The 18,447-nt window shown below is 32.5% G+C and overlaps 1 long non-coding RNA gene across 1 annotated transcript; it reads right to left on the reverse strand.

The window, feature by feature from the left end:
* Positions 1 to 7,459: 7,459 nt before the first annotated feature.
* LOC149484995 (uncharacterized) lies at positions 7,460 to 15,099 on the reverse strand. The gene is made up of 2 exons (XR_016316161.1): positions 14,921 to 15,099; positions 7,460 to 7,543 (listed from the first exon to the last, which is right to left on the reverse strand). It is a non-coding gene; the product is annotated as an uncharacterized LOC149484995 (long non-coding RNA).
* Positions 15,100 to 18,447: the final 3,348 nt, after the last annotated feature.

Genomic DNA, 18,447 nt, shown 5'->3' on the forward strand with positions numbered 1-18,447 from the left:
GTTATAACCGGCCTGTTTCACTTTTTGTGACATCCTAATAGCTTTAGGTGTTCTGGCGAACGTACACTGTGGCATGGCACTCGGGACATGACAGTTTTTATACAAATACACTGCGTATTTAATAAATTACATCAATTTACGAGCGTTTCGGATTCTTGGGGAATGAATGGTTTGTTTGTAATGTAAAACGTGCAGACATTTTATACTGACTTCTATCTAAATATGTTTGTGTAATTCAGAATGCAACAGATAATATATTATTAAGTACCTACCTTTCTATCTATACTAATACATATTATAAAGCTGAAGAGTTTGTTTGTTTGTTTGAATGCACTAATCTCGGGAACTACTGGTCCGATTTGGAAAATTATTTCGGTGTTAGATAGCTCATTTATCGAGGAAGGCTATAATATATTATCATCACGCTACGACCAACAGGAATGGAGCCACGGGGGTGAAACCGCGCGGAGCAGCTAGTCATATTATATACCTGGAGCTGTGATAATTACCTTATTCACAAAAAACATCTTTCCATATTTTACCTCGCACTGAAGTCAACTTCATTCAATATCAAATCAATCTATGTATTAAATAAATTTAACCCTTCCAGCGTCTTATGAACAATTTCCAACACTCACGCAACGACAAACCCTCGTATATTTTTATTTTTACACGTTGACAAATAAATAAAACGTTTTTATTTTAATAGCTATCTAAATTATCATCAGCGTCTCGCCGTGTTTATATCACGTAAAGTAGTATAATTGAGTACCGGCTTTATAGCGCTACTGATAATGTAACTTAACACTTGCCTTTAAATTTTATGTGCTGATAAGCGAAATGACATGCAGACGGATATAAATTTGTTTTTGTACCGTTTGATGGTGGGCTGTTTTTGTGACTTTTATTGTGCGGGGATATTATTGATAAAAGGTGTCTTTAATGAATAAATAAATAAATAACAGGTTAACTCATAAATTAGTGTAGGTAGGTAATTGGCTAGACTATATTTTTGAGTTTTAACCCACTTGAAAAAAAAAAACAAAAAATATTTTTGAGTTATGTCTAATCTAAAATAATATATACATATATATATATATATATATATATATATATATATATATATATATATATATATATATAAAATTAAGTTACTCATACAACAGCTAATTCTGTACTGTCATACGTTAAAACCTAGCCTAAAGGCGAGGTTCATGCGTTAGTTTCATCAGATACAGATTTCCACTGAAACAGGTGACGTGTACTTTACCGAAAATCGACAGGCTCTACTGACATAAATACAGTTTCAGTTAGTTAGTAGGTAATAGATGAAATTATGAACACCATTAAAAGCACACTTACAAGCCGAGCTTTTTCCGTCGGGATTAGATTGAGATGCTTCTGATTTTTACAGGTACAGAGACCAAAAACAATGTAACCAACCATTCGGCAGTCAAACAAAACCCGAAAACCACACAAGTAGCATCGCGAACAAAATTCAAAACAGAAATAGTAAAAAAAAATCTAAAATAAAAGCGGCAGTAGCTCTAATGCGAGTCGACATAGCGTGGCCGGCGGCTTCAAAGCGAGGAGTCACTTTAATCACTCTTCCACTCGACTGTACGATGCTTATCTGCCCGTTGAGTACAGTCGTGTGCCAAATTGTACCGACTTCACCTTCGTATATTATTACTAAACAGAATTTTATACGTGACTGCACTTCTAAGCTGGATTTCGAGTGTTCTTTCTTAGTACCCGCAAATTTGCACAGGGGGTAATCTCATGTTTCAGTGCGAATGCTACTATAATATCGACGACTTTGTTGTTTATACACGAAGTTAATAATTGTAACTTGTAAGTATGTTTTTTATTACAAAGAAGGTCATTTTCTACTTTGTATTTGTAGCTTCATTTTGTTTGTGTGGATCAAAAGAAAGTAATCTATATAATTATAAAACTCAAAGGTGACTGATATAGTGATCTATCAACGCACAGCCCAAACCACTGGACGTATCGGGCTGAAATTTGGCATGCAGGTAGATGTCATAACGTAGGCGTCCCCTAAGAAAGGATTTTAGAAAATTCATCCCCTAAAGGGGTAAAATAGGGGATGAATACTTATACCATGAAAATTTATCTGTTCCACGCAAGCGAAGCTGCGGGCAACAGCTAGTAACTAATAAGAATCATAATTATCCAGTTTTGGTTACAACAACAATCAAATAGTAGTGTTGATTTATTATATGAAACTGAAAGCTGATCATCTATAGAAGTGTGTTAAGTTTCAAAGCTATAAGTTAACCCCCAAATGAATATAGTCAAACAAATTTACTTTTTGCATAGAAACTGAATCAACATTACAATACAATTTGCTTAAAAATAAAATACAAATCTAATTCTTTAATTAATTATTATTTACCCAAATGTAAGTTTATTTCACACATGTAGGTATTTTTTGTAATTATGTAAAGCAGAAAACTGAAGACTTTGTTTTTTAAATGCGCTAATATCAAGAACTACTGTTTCGATTTGAAAGTCATGTTGTTTTGAATGCCTTCTTCAATAAATGAACTATGTACTTATTTTCTTCTCTTAATTTAAGTTTTGTAACCTTTTAAAATTGTAAGAACCAAATAAAGATGATTTTATTAAATTTATAGCATCATGTACTTAGCTACGACATGGGTGAAACTGCGTCGAATAAAGCATAATAAAATTGTACAGTTGATTTTATATAATAAAATAAAGATAACAATAAAATACAGAACTTAAAGAACAAAGAGAAACTAAATAAAAACACGAACTCCCACGAGCAAACCGCAATGATTTGTCGTGCGGACTGCGGTAACTAGTTGTTAATCGGTCGCCCACAAGCGTCCACAGATTGACCTACCGAGCTGAATATATTATATCATATTTTTATTGGCAATACTGTTGGTAAAATCTCTCTAGTATCTAGTAACTCAATAAACAACGACATTAATTCACAGTAATTCAAAAAAGACATTTATTTCGTTTTAATATGTATTTTCAAATACATAGCTAGTAATTTTTTTTATTAATCTCTGCTTACCTTGGATTACCTTTTGTAAGTATATAAATATTATTTAAAACTCTACCATATTTTTTAAAATTATATTAACAAAGAAATGAATTTATTTATCAAGCGTTATAATACTGAAATCACTCTACGGAGTTATTTGCTTAGAATTTAAATATGTATTATTTTAATGTAGTCTTTAAACAAGCACAGATGCCCATTTCATTTGTTATTTTTTCGTTATTTTCAAGCTATTGCATAGCTTCTATCGCGGGCCTTGAGCGCGGGGACCGAATCCAGAAATTCCGTAACGAAAAAACCTCACGCTCCCAACTCCGACGGGCGCGGAGGTGTGGCTTGAAGGGTTAATGTAAACGGATAAGGTACCTACCTACGGCCATTTTATGAAAGCATGTAACTCTTTCGATTCTGTTTGTTATGTCACGCTATGGGGATAATCGAATCCATACAAATTATTACAAAAGTAGAGAAGAGGTCATTCATGGTTTTACTTTATTTATTTTTTATTCTTCTAGCTATTTTTATTCCCGCTTTACATACAAAGTTTCTTTCTGAGTAAGAATAGGGTTTTTGAAACCCTCAATTAACAAACAAATCCACAATTTAACAAAATAGTCACATTAGATTCCGATATAAAACAACTGTAATTGAAAAAATGCTACTGCATTCTTTCTAAAAACGAAATTCTTTAAGACTAATGGTATAATTTGGAACGGCGAATTCCTGATATTAAACAAACATAGTTTGATGCGAATCCATTAAATGAAGACGGGCATTAATTCGGACAGACAGACTGACAAACAAGCATCGTCTGGACGATCTTGTTTTGATGTGCGCAACGCATAAAGATTCGCGCTTCGTGCTTTTTATGCGTAAGTAATTCATTTTTTATTTTATTTTTGGGAAATATTGTGGATACACGAATATGAATTTAAGTAAATAGGTATCTATCAAGGAAATAAAACAATAATTGTATTAAATTTATAACCTTAAAATCTGATTGTGTGGGAAATTCGAATTTATTATAGAAAAAGGATGCATAAGAAGATGGATTGTTTTCGCATCAAATATATTTTAATTATTTCTTCAACATATATTTCAAGTGAAAGCAATTCATCCACCACTTGTGTTTCATTTAAAAATTCAAGCGTCCGATTATAAACTTTTGTCTCTCAACCCTCGCGCTATCAGCAAAAAGTGGAAACAAAACGCTACAAGGCCCCCGTTATACAGGGTGATGCAAGTCGGAAGTGCTATAAACCTGCCTCCCTTCGCTGATAACAAACATCCTGTATATTGTACGTCTGAACTGATAACTACCCTTCCATTTCCGCACACGGTTAATTAAAACAACAACAGCTTTTACGGATTTTTATTCGATTCATGTGAAAAATTAAAAATAACTGATTCAAAATTTCGTTAGCACATTATCTGCTAACCTTGCTTTACTGCGATAAAATACCTCGAACTATCTAATATCTAATATTCTAATATCTAATATATATATTATAAAGGCGAAAGTTTGTAAGGATGTATGGATGTATGGATGTATGGATGTTTGTTACTCTTTCACGTAAAAGCTACTGAACCGATTACAATGAAATTTAGCACACATATAGAGGGTAACTTGGATGAACACATAGGATAGTTTTTACAAGTAATTATTGAATTTAATATGATTTTTGAATTTAAAACTAAGGAGCTGATATTCACTCAACTGTTGTCAAATCTTTTTTATTTCGTACTTTTCCGTTTTTGAAGTCGGTTGTTTTTAACACAGTTATTTTTATTAGTGAATATTAAGCTTTCCGTGCGATTAGAGCTTTTTATGAAAATTAAGCTCTCCGTGCGATTAGAGCTTTTTATGAAAATTAAGCTCTCCGTGTGATTAGAGCTTCTTGTGAAAATTAAACTCTCCGTGCGATTAGAGCTTTTTGTGAAAATTAAGCTCTCCGTGCGATTAGAGCTTTTTGTGAAAATTAAACTCTCCGTGCGATTAGAGCTTTTTGTGAAAATTAAGCTCTCCGTGCGATTAGAGCTTTTTGTGAAAATTAAACTCTCCGTGCGATTAGAGCTTTTTGTGAAAATTAAGCTCTCCGTGCGATTAGAGCTTTTTATGAAAATTAAGCTCTCCGTGTGATTAGAGCTTCTTGTGAAAATTAAACTCTCCGTGCGATTAGAGCTTTTTGTGAAAATTAAGCTCTCCGTGCGATTAGAGCTTTTTGTGAAAATTAAACTCTCCGTGCGATTAGAGCTTTTTGTGAAAATTAAGCTCTCCGTGCGATTAGAGCTTTTTTGTGAAAATTTAGCTTTCCGTGCGAACAGAGCTTTTTGTGAAAATTAAGCTCTCCATGCGATTACAGCTTTTTGTGAAAATTAAGCTTTCCGTGCGATTAGTTTTTGTGAAAATTAAGCTTTCCGTGCGATGAGAGCTTTTTGTGAAAATTAAGCTCTCCGTGCGATGAGTTTTTGTGAAAATTAAGCTCTCCGTGCGATTAGAGCTCTTTTGTGAAAATTAAGCTTTCCGTGCGAATAGAGCTTTTTGTGAAAATTAAGCTTTCCGTGCGATTAGTTTTTTGTGAAAATTAAGCTTTCCGTGCGATTAGTTTTTTGTGAAAATTAAGCTCTCCGTGCGATTAGAGCTTTTTGTGAAAATTAAGCTCTCCGTGCGATGAGTTTTTTGTGAAAATTAAGCTCTCCATGCGATTAGAGCTTTTTGTGAAAATTAAGCTCTCCGTGCGATTAGAGCTTTTTGTGAAAATTAAGCTTTCCGTGCGATAAGAGCTTTTTGTGAAAATTAAGCTCTCCGTGCGATGAGAGCTTTTTGTGAAAATTAAGCTCTCCGTGCGATGAGTTTTTTGTGAAAATTAAGCTCTCCATGCGATTAGAGCTTTTTGTGAAAATTAAGCTCTCCGTGCGATTAGAGCTTTTTGTGAAAATTAAGCTCTCCGTGCGATTAGAGCTTTTTTATGAAAGTTAAGCTTTCCGTGCGAATAGAGCTTTTTGTGAAAATTAAGCTCTCCATGGGATTAGAGCTTTTTGTGAAAATTAAGCTCTCCATGGGATTAGAGCTTTTTGTGAAAATTAAGCTCTCCGTGCGATTAGAGCTTTTTGTGCAAATTAAGCTTTCCGTGCGATATGAGCTTTTTGTGAAAATTAAGCTCTCCATGCGATTAGAGCTTTTTGTGAAAATTAAGCTCTCCGTGCGATTAGAGCTTTTTGTGAAAATTAAGCTCTCCATGGGATTAGAGCTTTTTGTGAAAATTAAGCTCTCCGTGCGAATAGAGCTTTTTGTGAAAATTAAGCTCTCCATGGGATTAGAGCTTTTTGTGAAAATTAAGCTCTCCGTGCGATTAGAGCTTTTTGTGCAAATTAAGCTTTCCGTGCGATATGAGCTTTTTGTGAAAATTAAGCTCTCCATGCGATTAGAGCTTTTTGTGAAAATTAAGCTCTCCGTGCGATTAGAGCTTTTTGTGAAAATTAAGCTCTCCGTGTGTCCATATACTAATATTACAAATGCGAAAGTAACTCTGTCTGTCTGTCTGTTACTCAATCACGCCTGAACTACTGAACCAATTTGCATGAAATTTGGTATAGATATATTTTGATACTCGAGAAAGGACATAGGATAGGTTTTATTTCGGAAATCCTACGGGAACGGGTTTTTCTCTGAAAACGCGGGCGAAGCCGCGGGCGGAAAGCTAGTTTTGTTATAAAAATAAGCAATTAATTTAAAACAATATTTCATTATATGGAAGTTCATAGAATACCTATAAATCAATACTATCACAGAGAAGTCACCAAATAATTTATGTTAAAACAATATCTATGACGATTTAATAAACTACTTTTATAAAGTGATTCCATTAATTTTTTATGAAAGTTTTAGAATAAAATCTAATTAATAGCCACAAATCTGCATATTTTTAGAACCACTAGAGCGAAATAACAAGAAGGGAAAGCTAGCAGAAAATAACTGTTTTATTGAAGGCATCGTAAATCATAGGCTGATATTCATCTAGGTTTATACTAAAAACTAAAACGTATCTGATAAAAATCTTTATTAAATAAAAGTAGCTCAGAATTTAAATAAATATGACCATAAAGATATTATATTTCATATAAAATACGTATCCTTTATAAGTGTAGATACGTTAATTAGTAATTACCTAGATTTACATCCAAAATGTTAGTAACGACCTTCAAATTAAAATCATTTACTTACATTAAATTTAAATTGCAATAAATTCAAATTAAAGTATTTCTTTAGGTATTTGAATATCAATTTATTGTAGGAAATATCTATATTCGTTAATTTGTTTTATTAAAAGGTATATTCGTACAATAAGTAGATTTTACATTACTTGTCATTCAAAAATTCTGTACATAATATGGGCATTTTTATTCCAGATTATTTTCTCGTAATCCTTAGCTTCCGCAAGTGCCAAGTAACCGCACAACGCATCTGTCCATATCAAAGTCCTGTAACAAAGAAATATTTAATATAATATGTATGTATTACTTACATGTGTCTTACAAATATGTGTTAGCTTTTACTATTTGTGTATTTCTTATAACTTTAGTGGCACGAAAAGAAAATAAGAAAATTTTGTTTCTCGACAGCTGACCAAAATACACCAAATATACACACTAGTACATCTCGACGCTATTTTGTAAGTTTTACACCAGTTAATAAGCTCAGCCTAATTGGTCCCATAAACTGTGAATGTAAAACAAACAGCATGTCTATCTGAACACGGCAAAGACTAATTAATTAGGCAGACGTAGCAGGTGTCGACGTTAATGCCACCACGCAGGAGGTCTCTCAAGTTCTCGCATAATGTGTCGCGTTAGCTGTTCATTTTGCACTTATAAGGTTGTGTAAATATTTCATACGAACACGGTATGAAATATTTGACTTCATTACAGCGTGGTGGGTCATTAAAATTATTTCGCCTTTTAATTGGCTACGTTATTTACAATTTTACTTTATAGTGTTTCATTTATTACCTGTTCTGTAATTTATACTCTGGCGTGTTTATATTTATATAAAATTTTATAGGCTTAGGGATACTGAGTTTTCAGAAATAACAATTAAAATAATGTCATTAATTGTATTTGTGTCTACTTTTGAAATGTTATGTTGTGTGACAAGCTCAATTTGTTATTAAATAGCTTTATCAATATTAATACTATAATATAAACCATTAAAACATTACATTTATGTCATTCTTGATACAGCTATAACCTATTGTTTTTGTCTACAATAATAATTGAAGAATAACATTTTAAATGTAGCGAATTTCATGACTACTATATTTAAACTAATACTAGTATGATTCAAATACACTTTTACATTCGATTTGAAGTTCTAACCTTCACAATTATTATTACCGCATCTTCTTTTTAATCTATGTGACGTTTTTAGTTAGACGATTTGTTGACGGGACGCGCCCTCTTCGACTATAATCGTAAACACGTGATGTTCACGGCTCCGTATTAATACGAAGTTAACTCCAACATTAACTGATGGTTAAATATTTTAACTGTAGGATGCTGCATCTTATTAGACCATTTTGTCGAAGCTGTAATAAAGAATGTTATGAAACAAATAAACGATTTTTTATGAATGTTTTAGTACCTACCAGGTTTATTAAATATGCATTTTAAAACTGTATCTGATTTATTTTAAGACTGAAAGTTTTAGTTTAATGTGCTACAGATATCGACTAAATTACTGAATTTGCATATTAACGGATAATCTTAGCTATAAAAAGTTTATTTAATGAATTATGTTACCATAAACCAGACAAGTTTATAATTATAAAATATAGAGAAAATTTTTAATAAGATTAGCTAATAGCAATAAATTAAATTAAATATATCTAGACGAAGAATAAAATATTAGTGATGCAATTACTGGATTTTTAATCGCATAGAATAAACTGTCATCGTTTTCATTCTCTAAAATTAACGCTCTACACATATTAAAATTTAGTATTATAGCCATTTATACCCTATACACATAAACTTGATATTTTATGAAGTTAAACAAAACACTTTTCTAAAACGGACATTAATTGTTATATTTGTTACTCTAAAACTAAATCACACAGTTTAATGATCAACAGATAACTCTCGTTAAAATAAAGCAAATGCAAGTTAACTCGTTAACACAATAAATTTAATGGACACTATTGCCATAAATAACGTAACCGGAAAAATATTTTAGTGTTCAGTTGTGTTTTAGTGCTTGAGTGTCTTGACACGTGTATATATGTATTTTGTCCATGAATAAATATAAATGGCTGTGGAGGTCGTTAAGGCTGAAATTATGTCATTCTGGACTCTACTCTAATTAATGAAGGTATAAATCGAAATACATATATTGAGTTTTAATAGTGTCTTAAGGAATAGACATTGCATAGGCAGAATCCATACTCACTGGTATCGAGAGTTGCCACTTAGAAAAAAGCAGAAGTAGATACATATAATTTTTTTTTTCGATGGTATCTTAGGGCGACAATAAATACACGGAAAGTCACTTTTGTGATTAATTCTGTAATTCCTCCACTAATGAGCATTTTGATTTTCATCAATGAGCTATTGCTTCAGTTATGCTTTTCTTAAAAGTGAACATATACATAATCTTCATAACTATAAAATTCGCGAGTTTTATGGATGTTGTAAATTTTACGATATACTTTTTATTCCAGTCAGTGGTTTCGCAAACAGCAGCTAGAAGTTTAAGAAAAATAATTAATTGGGCTGAAATACGAAAAAATACATTTGCAGACTACTGTAATTTGGAGCGTTTTAACATGCTTATGTTAGCTGCATTCTTATGTTTTTACTTTTTATGCTTATATGTAATACTAGCTTCCGCCCGCGACTCCGTCCGCGCGGATGTCGGTCTTCGCGTGGATGGTTTATTTCTCCATTTTGAGTAACTCTGACAATGACATCTTATAAATATCTATTGGACCCAAATATGGCTAGGCCTATAATAATACGCAACGTGTTCGCGGTTCTACAGAACAACGTCTATGGATAAAACTGAAAAATTAAGATTAATTTTTTTTCTACGTATTTTTCCAGGATAAAAAGTATCCTATTTTACGCCCAGGATAATAAGGTATAATTATACCAAGTTTCATCGAAATCGAACCGGTAGTTTTCACGTGATGTCTTCACATACAGACAGACAGACAGACAGACAAAAATTTTTTTAATCACATATTTGGGTTTGGTATCGATCCAGTATCCCCCTGCTATTTATTTTTTCAATATTTTCAATGTACAGAAATGACCCTTCTACAGATTTATTATATGTATAGATAGATGTTTGAATGTTGCCTCTCTCACTTAGACTCGATTTTAACCCGCTTTAAACGGACAGATTTAATTAAAACTTTGTAATATTTATTAAGGTTCGGTTACACTAGTACCTATAATTTAAAAAAAAAATGTACCTATAAATTAAGCGTGTTTCTAAGTTCTTTTTTCTTTTATTTAACCGCTATTGGCTGATATTCCATGACTATCCACGTGGCATATTGAAAGTGCAGAAACATTTGATCGACTTTTTAGAGCCTATCACTTCGCACGTGTTTGTGTGTCTATTTGCAATAAACGACAGACTGCTTTTGATCGGGGTAATGTTAATGGAGTCTTGAACTCTTGAGAGATGAAAGGCGAAATATCTCTCATTGATACGTAGGATGAGTTATTTATGATTATATTTTATAGCTAGGCATTTCCTGTATGCTTTGTAGCTTTGTTTTTATATTAAACAGGAGAGTTGTGTATTTGTCATAGATAAATTTGGTTTTATGGTGGTGACTTAGGGGGTTTATTCTGGGGCTTGAAACCACTTTTTTAAGAATAAGAAAAGCTTGAAAGAATAGTAATTCAATACAATGTTTTTATATATAAACGTTTGGAAAATTAATAATTATGAAACTGCTAGATAATAAAAAAAAAATCTTATTTTTTTCAATCTGTACTCTATCTGAATGCTGATGATATAATATGTATCTGAAAATAATCTACAACATAAATTCTAGAACAGCGATTTCGATTTAAAAATTAGGCTAGCTTTAGTAGGTTAGCTGCGTTTGTACGCCATACATTTCGCAGCCTCACAAATTGATGATTTAAAACTGCACGTTAAAACCATGAAACGCCCGATTAATAGTAAAAACAGAACATATTTTAGGCAAACAAACATTATTTTAAACATATATCGCGTGTTATGTGCAATACGAACATAAAACCGATGTTTTACGACGTGGAGAATACTCGTTTTAGTTTATAACAATGTTTTCATTGAGATCTTGTGGTTATTCATAAATTTAACTCTAAATTTGTTTATGGGTATCGTAGGATCGTTCATCAGATGGCTATTTTGATAGCGCGGGGCAGAATTCGTGGCCAAAGAATAAATATGCGTAGATGTTCCATTTTTTATGTTTTTACATGCGTTCTATTAATTTTAATTGTAAACGTATGATCTATCTAATAAATCATCTATCTAATGATGCTTGTGAAAATTTTCAAAGAAAATTCAATTATTGTAAAAAATGGTTTATAATAGAATGAAATGAATATAGTACAGAAACCTACCTACCTACCCTACCTTAGAGATACATCGTATAGGGTCGTATAGGATAACTTAACAAAAATCCATAAATTATAATATATACTTAGCAATAATTTAATCTCTTTGAATACCACAATTATAATTTACACCAAACAAATCGTTTAGTCTAATCTCCGGCCTCGTTTAAATCGCAGTAAAGTAAACGGAACCAATAATTAGTCTAGAATTTCAGCTATAAAGTCGACTCCACAAAGGAGCGAGTAGTAAGTAGCGCTACTCGGGCGGTAGTCGATAAATCGTTATTATCTCGATCGAGTCGACTCGAGTATCGACACCATCTCGATATTTACGCGCTTTGCCGTGACTCGATTATTATCGACTACGACAGCGGTTTGTTTGTAGCTAAGGATGAGAGTGCACTGGGAGATATTTTAATTTAAAATCAATTTGTAAAAAGCGATGCAATTATTCAAAGACATTAATTAGAGTTGGACACTAGTTAATGTGTGAGATTTTTTTTATTTTTTTAATACAGGATATAATTGGATAAGTCGAGTTCTGTTAAACATTGACTAGGTATGTAAAGCTTCTAACGTTCTGAAGCATTAGATTATAAGTTAGAAATCTAAAATGAAACTTTTTGGAAACTTTAGCTCAGTGTGTTCTAAACGCTACCGAGTGAGGTGTCAAATTACATGACAGAGTACGTAATCGTTCCCTAACTTTTACTGTGAGAAGGTCAAGATAAGATCGGACGCATCGAGTTATTTCATCGATAAACGGTTAATTACAGCCCTATCAGTAGCTCTTATAAAAATTATATCCAATTCTCGTCTGAAACGTCAACGGAATAAAGTTCAAAATTATGCTGTTTTAGTAATTTATGCATAATGTGACCCAAAGTATGTAAGGTGTTAAAAGATAGAGTTTGAAGTAAAATGATACGATCAGTTGAATTATTATTGTCACTTGTTTAACGACGTATGTGGTAGGGTTGACGGCATTTTGTTTAGGATTTTATTTGTTTTTTTTTTTGAGATTTTGTAAGAACGTTGGATAATAGCTAACATTTGTTTTGTTAACATATTTTATGAATCGACGGGCATTTTAATGTGCGTTTAGCTTTTAACCTTTTTAAAACCAACCAAATTAACATTTAGATGTTTACTGATTGCATTGAATCGATTCAAGCTTTAAATTTTAATTTTTTTTCTTTTTACAGGTCAAAAGATCGAAGGAAATAAAAAATACCTTATTGTTCTAGGGAAAAAAAATAAAAATGATCTATTCGTGTTTTACGAAACAACAAAATTTCTGTCATACCAAATGAACAGTTACATGACTATGCTATTTATGTATTTTGCCAAGCAATAATAATAAAAAATACTTTAAAATTCTCAAACATATGCACAAACCATGTGTTAACAAAAAGCACTAAAACGCTAACACTTAAACAATTAATAACAATAAAAACGTCATTCGAACAGACAGACATGAAACGGGCCAATCAAGTGTGAATTAAATAGAGCGCCATCTATACGCAATTAGGTATAAGTTCCGTTTTTACGAGCAAAACATCTACTGCGCTGCCAACTAACAATCGTATGCTTTTGATATGACACTAAAAATCTTATTCAAAACTAAACTCTAACCCCTCGGAATAAGGTTCCCACACGTCTGGACAAATAGAATAAGTATTCTTGGCTTCCTGTATAGAATAACCAAAGTAACAATACAGTCGAAATTGTAGAAGTAAATAAATTTGAACCGTATTGCAATGCAATAAGATGTAACATTGAAAGAGTAGATGAAGTGCTAAGTATGCAAGTGTTCAAAAGGGGAGTTGACACGGCCATATAAAACATTGGATATGAGCACATAAAAATTCTCAATGCGCTGTCAGCGGCCCCTCTATCGCCATTACATTTGTCAACTGTCATCTTGTAACGCGGTGGGCACAATTTAAATGATAATTATAACGTGCTTGGACTCAAGCACGCTCAGACGCCATTTTTAAACGTATGGTCTGTTTTGTTATGGCATCTTGTATTACGCCGATAAGATAGTACTATATGAATAAATGATCGCTGCTAGGACACGGAGGATTGTTAATAGCATCTTGTGTTACGCAGTATCGTATACGATGTTAACTTTTGTATGGCAATAATAAATACGTTTTTATTGGGTCTGCTTGCTGACTGGAATCAATTAAGTGTATTCTGAATGATATAAGTAAACTGGAGAATTTTAATACAATAAAGTAATTGAACTGAAAAATATAATAGATAGAGGACGATTACTTTTTTATTGCTGCTCTTATATTATAAAGATTTCGAAAAGAGTCTTATCACATATGAAAATATTATACGACGGTTTATGTAATAAACTACACGATAATTGGAAATAGTGGAAAAAAAGAACGAAAAAAATAAAAACTTTAAAAAGTATGTCAGTCTCATTTGTCTCATATCGTTATAAAAACGTTATTTGAGACGTACAATTTCAATCTCAATTTAGATAAAGCCTTGAAATTGAAACCGTCACATTTAAAAACAAATACGAATATCCAATTTGTACGAGTATACCACGGAATGTTATCATCGCTATCGTCATTCGGTGTCAACTAAATTATTGAACAAAATGTTAATGCACCATAATATACGTAGCCGCCTCAGCAGCCATACGACACATTACATCGGCAATAAACAGAAATACAATCAGATTATCGGCTCCACAGCTCGTAAACTTGGCCCGAAATAACCGCCCATATAAGATTCGATCGACCTAACGACTTTGGCCGGCTGTTGGTTTTTTGGCACGTCTATAAAAAAATCTTCGACTTGTTTAGAAATTCGGGTTGAACGGAGCATTTATTGCTGTGTGGAAAGCTGTTTATATTGTAGTTATACTGTAGATAAGTTGGGGAGACCTTAATTCTAACTCTCAATACAGAAAAGGAGACTTATAAACAAACATGCAAAAATTTAACCAGATAATGCTTTGGACTTTTAAGAATACGGCTAAATCAACTTTTATGGATTTGTAGCTATTACTTACTAAGTAGAAAAAGAGAGAACACGTTTACCTTATGCAAAGTATGAGGATTCATAAGTAACAGGTAGTATTCATAATTCAAGCTTTTCGAACGCACACCCTATTCAATTAATAAGTGATACCCGAGCAAACAGTAAAAAGGCTTCGAAGAAATTTAAAAAAGACCCATACAGTTATATTTAATAACAAAAAAATATACTTACAGAACCCAAAAATTAATACACCGAACTTCACTTAGATGGAGCTTCTGTTTACAAATTCAGGTAACAGTCCTAATGACAAAATATTTGACGACAGTTTAATGTGTTGAACTTATCGGAGAATTTTGATTGCCACCATTTCCTTTTAAAAGTACTATATGAGGAGACTTTAATATAATTGAAGGATCCTTTTAATTCTGGTCGTAAAGATCAGGGAAAATAAATTTACATTAATTTTATTGTTCTTATTAAAATTTGTAATTATACAAAATCGTTCATGTATTTTTGGTAAAATGGTTATCTTGTATCTAGTACATACCTAAGAAAATTATCCAAAAGTCGTATCTATAAAAAAATGAAACTATCATAATATTAAAAATCCGACGATAATATTATAAGAAATACAAAAAGCCGCAGACCGAAAAATCGACCTCTTAACCATAGCAAATAGATTTCTAGCGCCAAAATTTCAATTACCTACCACTGAATTATCGTTTCACAATAAGTTAAAAGGTATTTTAATATCCGTAGAAGTGGACAAGCGAGGGTAATCGGGCTGTGAAATGGCTGAGACATATCAATTAAAATGCCGACACTCCGATACCCTTCCCTCATGCTACTTGCTAGCAGGACACTGAGTAAAATGGATGGATGTGGCATGTTTAATTATTTTGTATTGTTTTAAGTTTTAAGGACTTATAGAGTCGTTTGATTGTATGCCTAATTTAAATTTAGATGATATTTATAGTATTATCTCCTTTTTATAATTTGCTTAGTTCGTGTTATCACGTTTTTTTTTGTTCACAGAATGTATTATCTGCTGATCAGTATATAAGCCTTTTATTCGCGCACTCACTCCATCTACTCCTACATTTTTGTGTGTTTAATCTTTCACGTCTTCATAGTTATAATTTATTTCCTTTGTTTTTTAAATTAACTTAGGTTAACTTAAAATTTAATGGCAGTTATTTTCGTCGAGAACATCTAGGTTAGTTAAGTAATTACCAACACATTTAACTCTTGCAACACTACGAATACTTGTCCGGCCTTTTACAGTACCTACTATATAAATTTACAAAGATTATCCACTAATCAATCTATTTCACGTATCCACTCATCACCATGATCTCTCATCCGATTTGTATGCACATAATTACGTTACGTAAATACCACATCCAAGCGCTCGTTCATCAATCCATTACTTCGAAATGTATTGCAAGTATTCCCATTTAAGGTGCGTTTAGCATTTATAAATATTCCTCGTAAGCCTCGGACGTAATGCGGGCTGTTTATATGATAATCGCTTGTCGACGTGTCTGGCATACTGGTGGCTTCTAATGCTTAACAGTTTGACTCGCATTTAGCGGTTGGGAATGCTTGTAATGTACTGCAGCTTAATACTTGTGGCTAAACTTTAAGTTTAAGGGTAGAATGGCAAAAACGTGTGTACACATAATGTACGTTGTATATGTAGCAATGTATAGAATGGACGGTACTGGCTTCAATTTCCTGTGGAGATTAACAGCAAATGGCTTCGGTCTGGCGGGACTAAAGAAGGCTGATCACCTACTTGTAAAGAGCAGCGATTAGTGAATTAGATATGAAATTTATCTGCCCAATACTGCCATTACGGTCAGTTTCTAAACGAAAACTGGAAAAGAAAAGAAAATGTTCTTTGTTTGTCAGTCACACCTATGTTTGGTGGTTATAGAAGCAGTCTCAATGTTTTATTCACCAAGAAAGTTCACCAAGGAACCATTTCCAGAGCCCTAGAAATTTTTTGGCTAATAATTCCAAAATTTCAATTAGATGACATTTTTAATTCAAAATAATTACTAGCTTGTGATTTTTTAATGTAGGTAATTGTTCAAGATAGACACGCTTCAGGCACGCACTTAAATAAGACGTGAAGCTCATCGGATCTCTGACCAATAAAACTGTGTCTCGAATTAGTCCGGACCCAGTAGTTATTGTTTACGATTTATGGCTCACTGACTTTTATGTCGGTAAGTCGGCCCTGGATGTAACGCGGCTTTTCGCTCAAACATGTTAATGCTTTTGACGTGATTTATAATTAAATTGTAAGAGTCATCTTAATTTGAGTGTAGTATAATTTTATTTATTTTGATGTGAAATTGAACCAATTAGACTATAATTATTGCTACATTTTTTGCATACGGTATTTTCAATAATCTTATTTCTTGTTACCAACAGCCTTTATTTTATAAAACCTTCTTCTAATCCATTTTACAAAACGATTATAAGATGTCTTATCGATTTTAATAAAACAGGAATTTTGATTATCTACTATATCTACATAATTTATTATAAAGAAACGAGCACACTTTATTTTATTCAATTCGAACGATGCTTCTGCGAATTGTTATAATTTTATAAACTTTAAAAGCACAAGTCCTAATAGTCCATAAACAATTCAACAATATAGACTTTATCCATTACGAAAAGTCGTAAAATTAAAAATAAAAAAAAGTTTCACAAAACGGTTCCGCCAAATCGTCGCTGAAACCAATGAATCTTCACTAAATCACTGCAGTCGAAATCAGCGCGTCCTATTTCCGCCATCCAGTCATAAAACGTTATAAACGTATCGCGTAAATTCAATTTTATTTCACAATTAAACGGGCGTGCTTTTACGCCGGTCGTAATACGCGTAAATACACATAAATAGTCGTAAATACGTATTATCGTTAAAATGTCAGTCGTGTTGTAAATCTGACGGAATGGCGGGCCTGTCTCGCGCGACGCGGAGTAAATTGTGCATGAATTTGTAAGGCGGACTACGTACGAACCGTTCTAGCGCTGAACTTTAATATTATTTATATCGAAGAAAGAGAATAAATTCATTCAAAAGTTCGTTTACAATAGAACAATCTTACGAAAGGAATAATTAAAAAGTAGATCATTAGTTTATATATAAAACAAACAGTGACTAAGAATAGATCCTTGTAGAACACCAATGTTAATCGACGCACCACAAGAACTTTCTTCTTTATCAATAACGCCCTATATCCTATTATGAAATAATGAAGCTATTGGATTATGTCTTGAACCTTTAATTCCATAGTAATTGAGTTTACGCTATAAAGTGTAATGTTCTACGCTGTCAAATGCTTTAGAAAAGTCACAAAATATGCTCAAAACATTTTTTTGAGATTTCCCGTATTGCTTGCAATAATACGTACCCTAACACGCTGCTACATAACCAGCTTATGCAATATGCATGTCTTAACGGTTACACGCTTACAGTAGTCAGTAAGTCAGTAAATTTCTGTTATTTGGGCAAAGAACTTTACTTCGAGACAATAACGTTTGGCACTGAATTCACTTATTGTGAAACCACATTCATTTGAAATGCTTCGAAATAATTACCGCAGCAGCAGATCTTTAAAAAAATAGTAGCGTCATATCAGTACTTTGTTTTACATATTACATTGTTTTTGATTAATTTGCAATGTACATTGACCTTAATAATCATCATGCATTACTAATTACTGTTTTAACCTGCTTAG

Source organism: Colias philodice, chromosome 10, assembly GCF_061535455.1.
Source record: "Colias philodice isolate Cphi_HAF_F1 chromosome 10, ilColPhil1 Martin Lab GWU primary, whole genome shotgun sequence".
NCBI classification, from domain to species: Eukaryota; Metazoa; Arthropoda; class Insecta; order Lepidoptera; family Pieridae; genus Colias; species Colias philodice.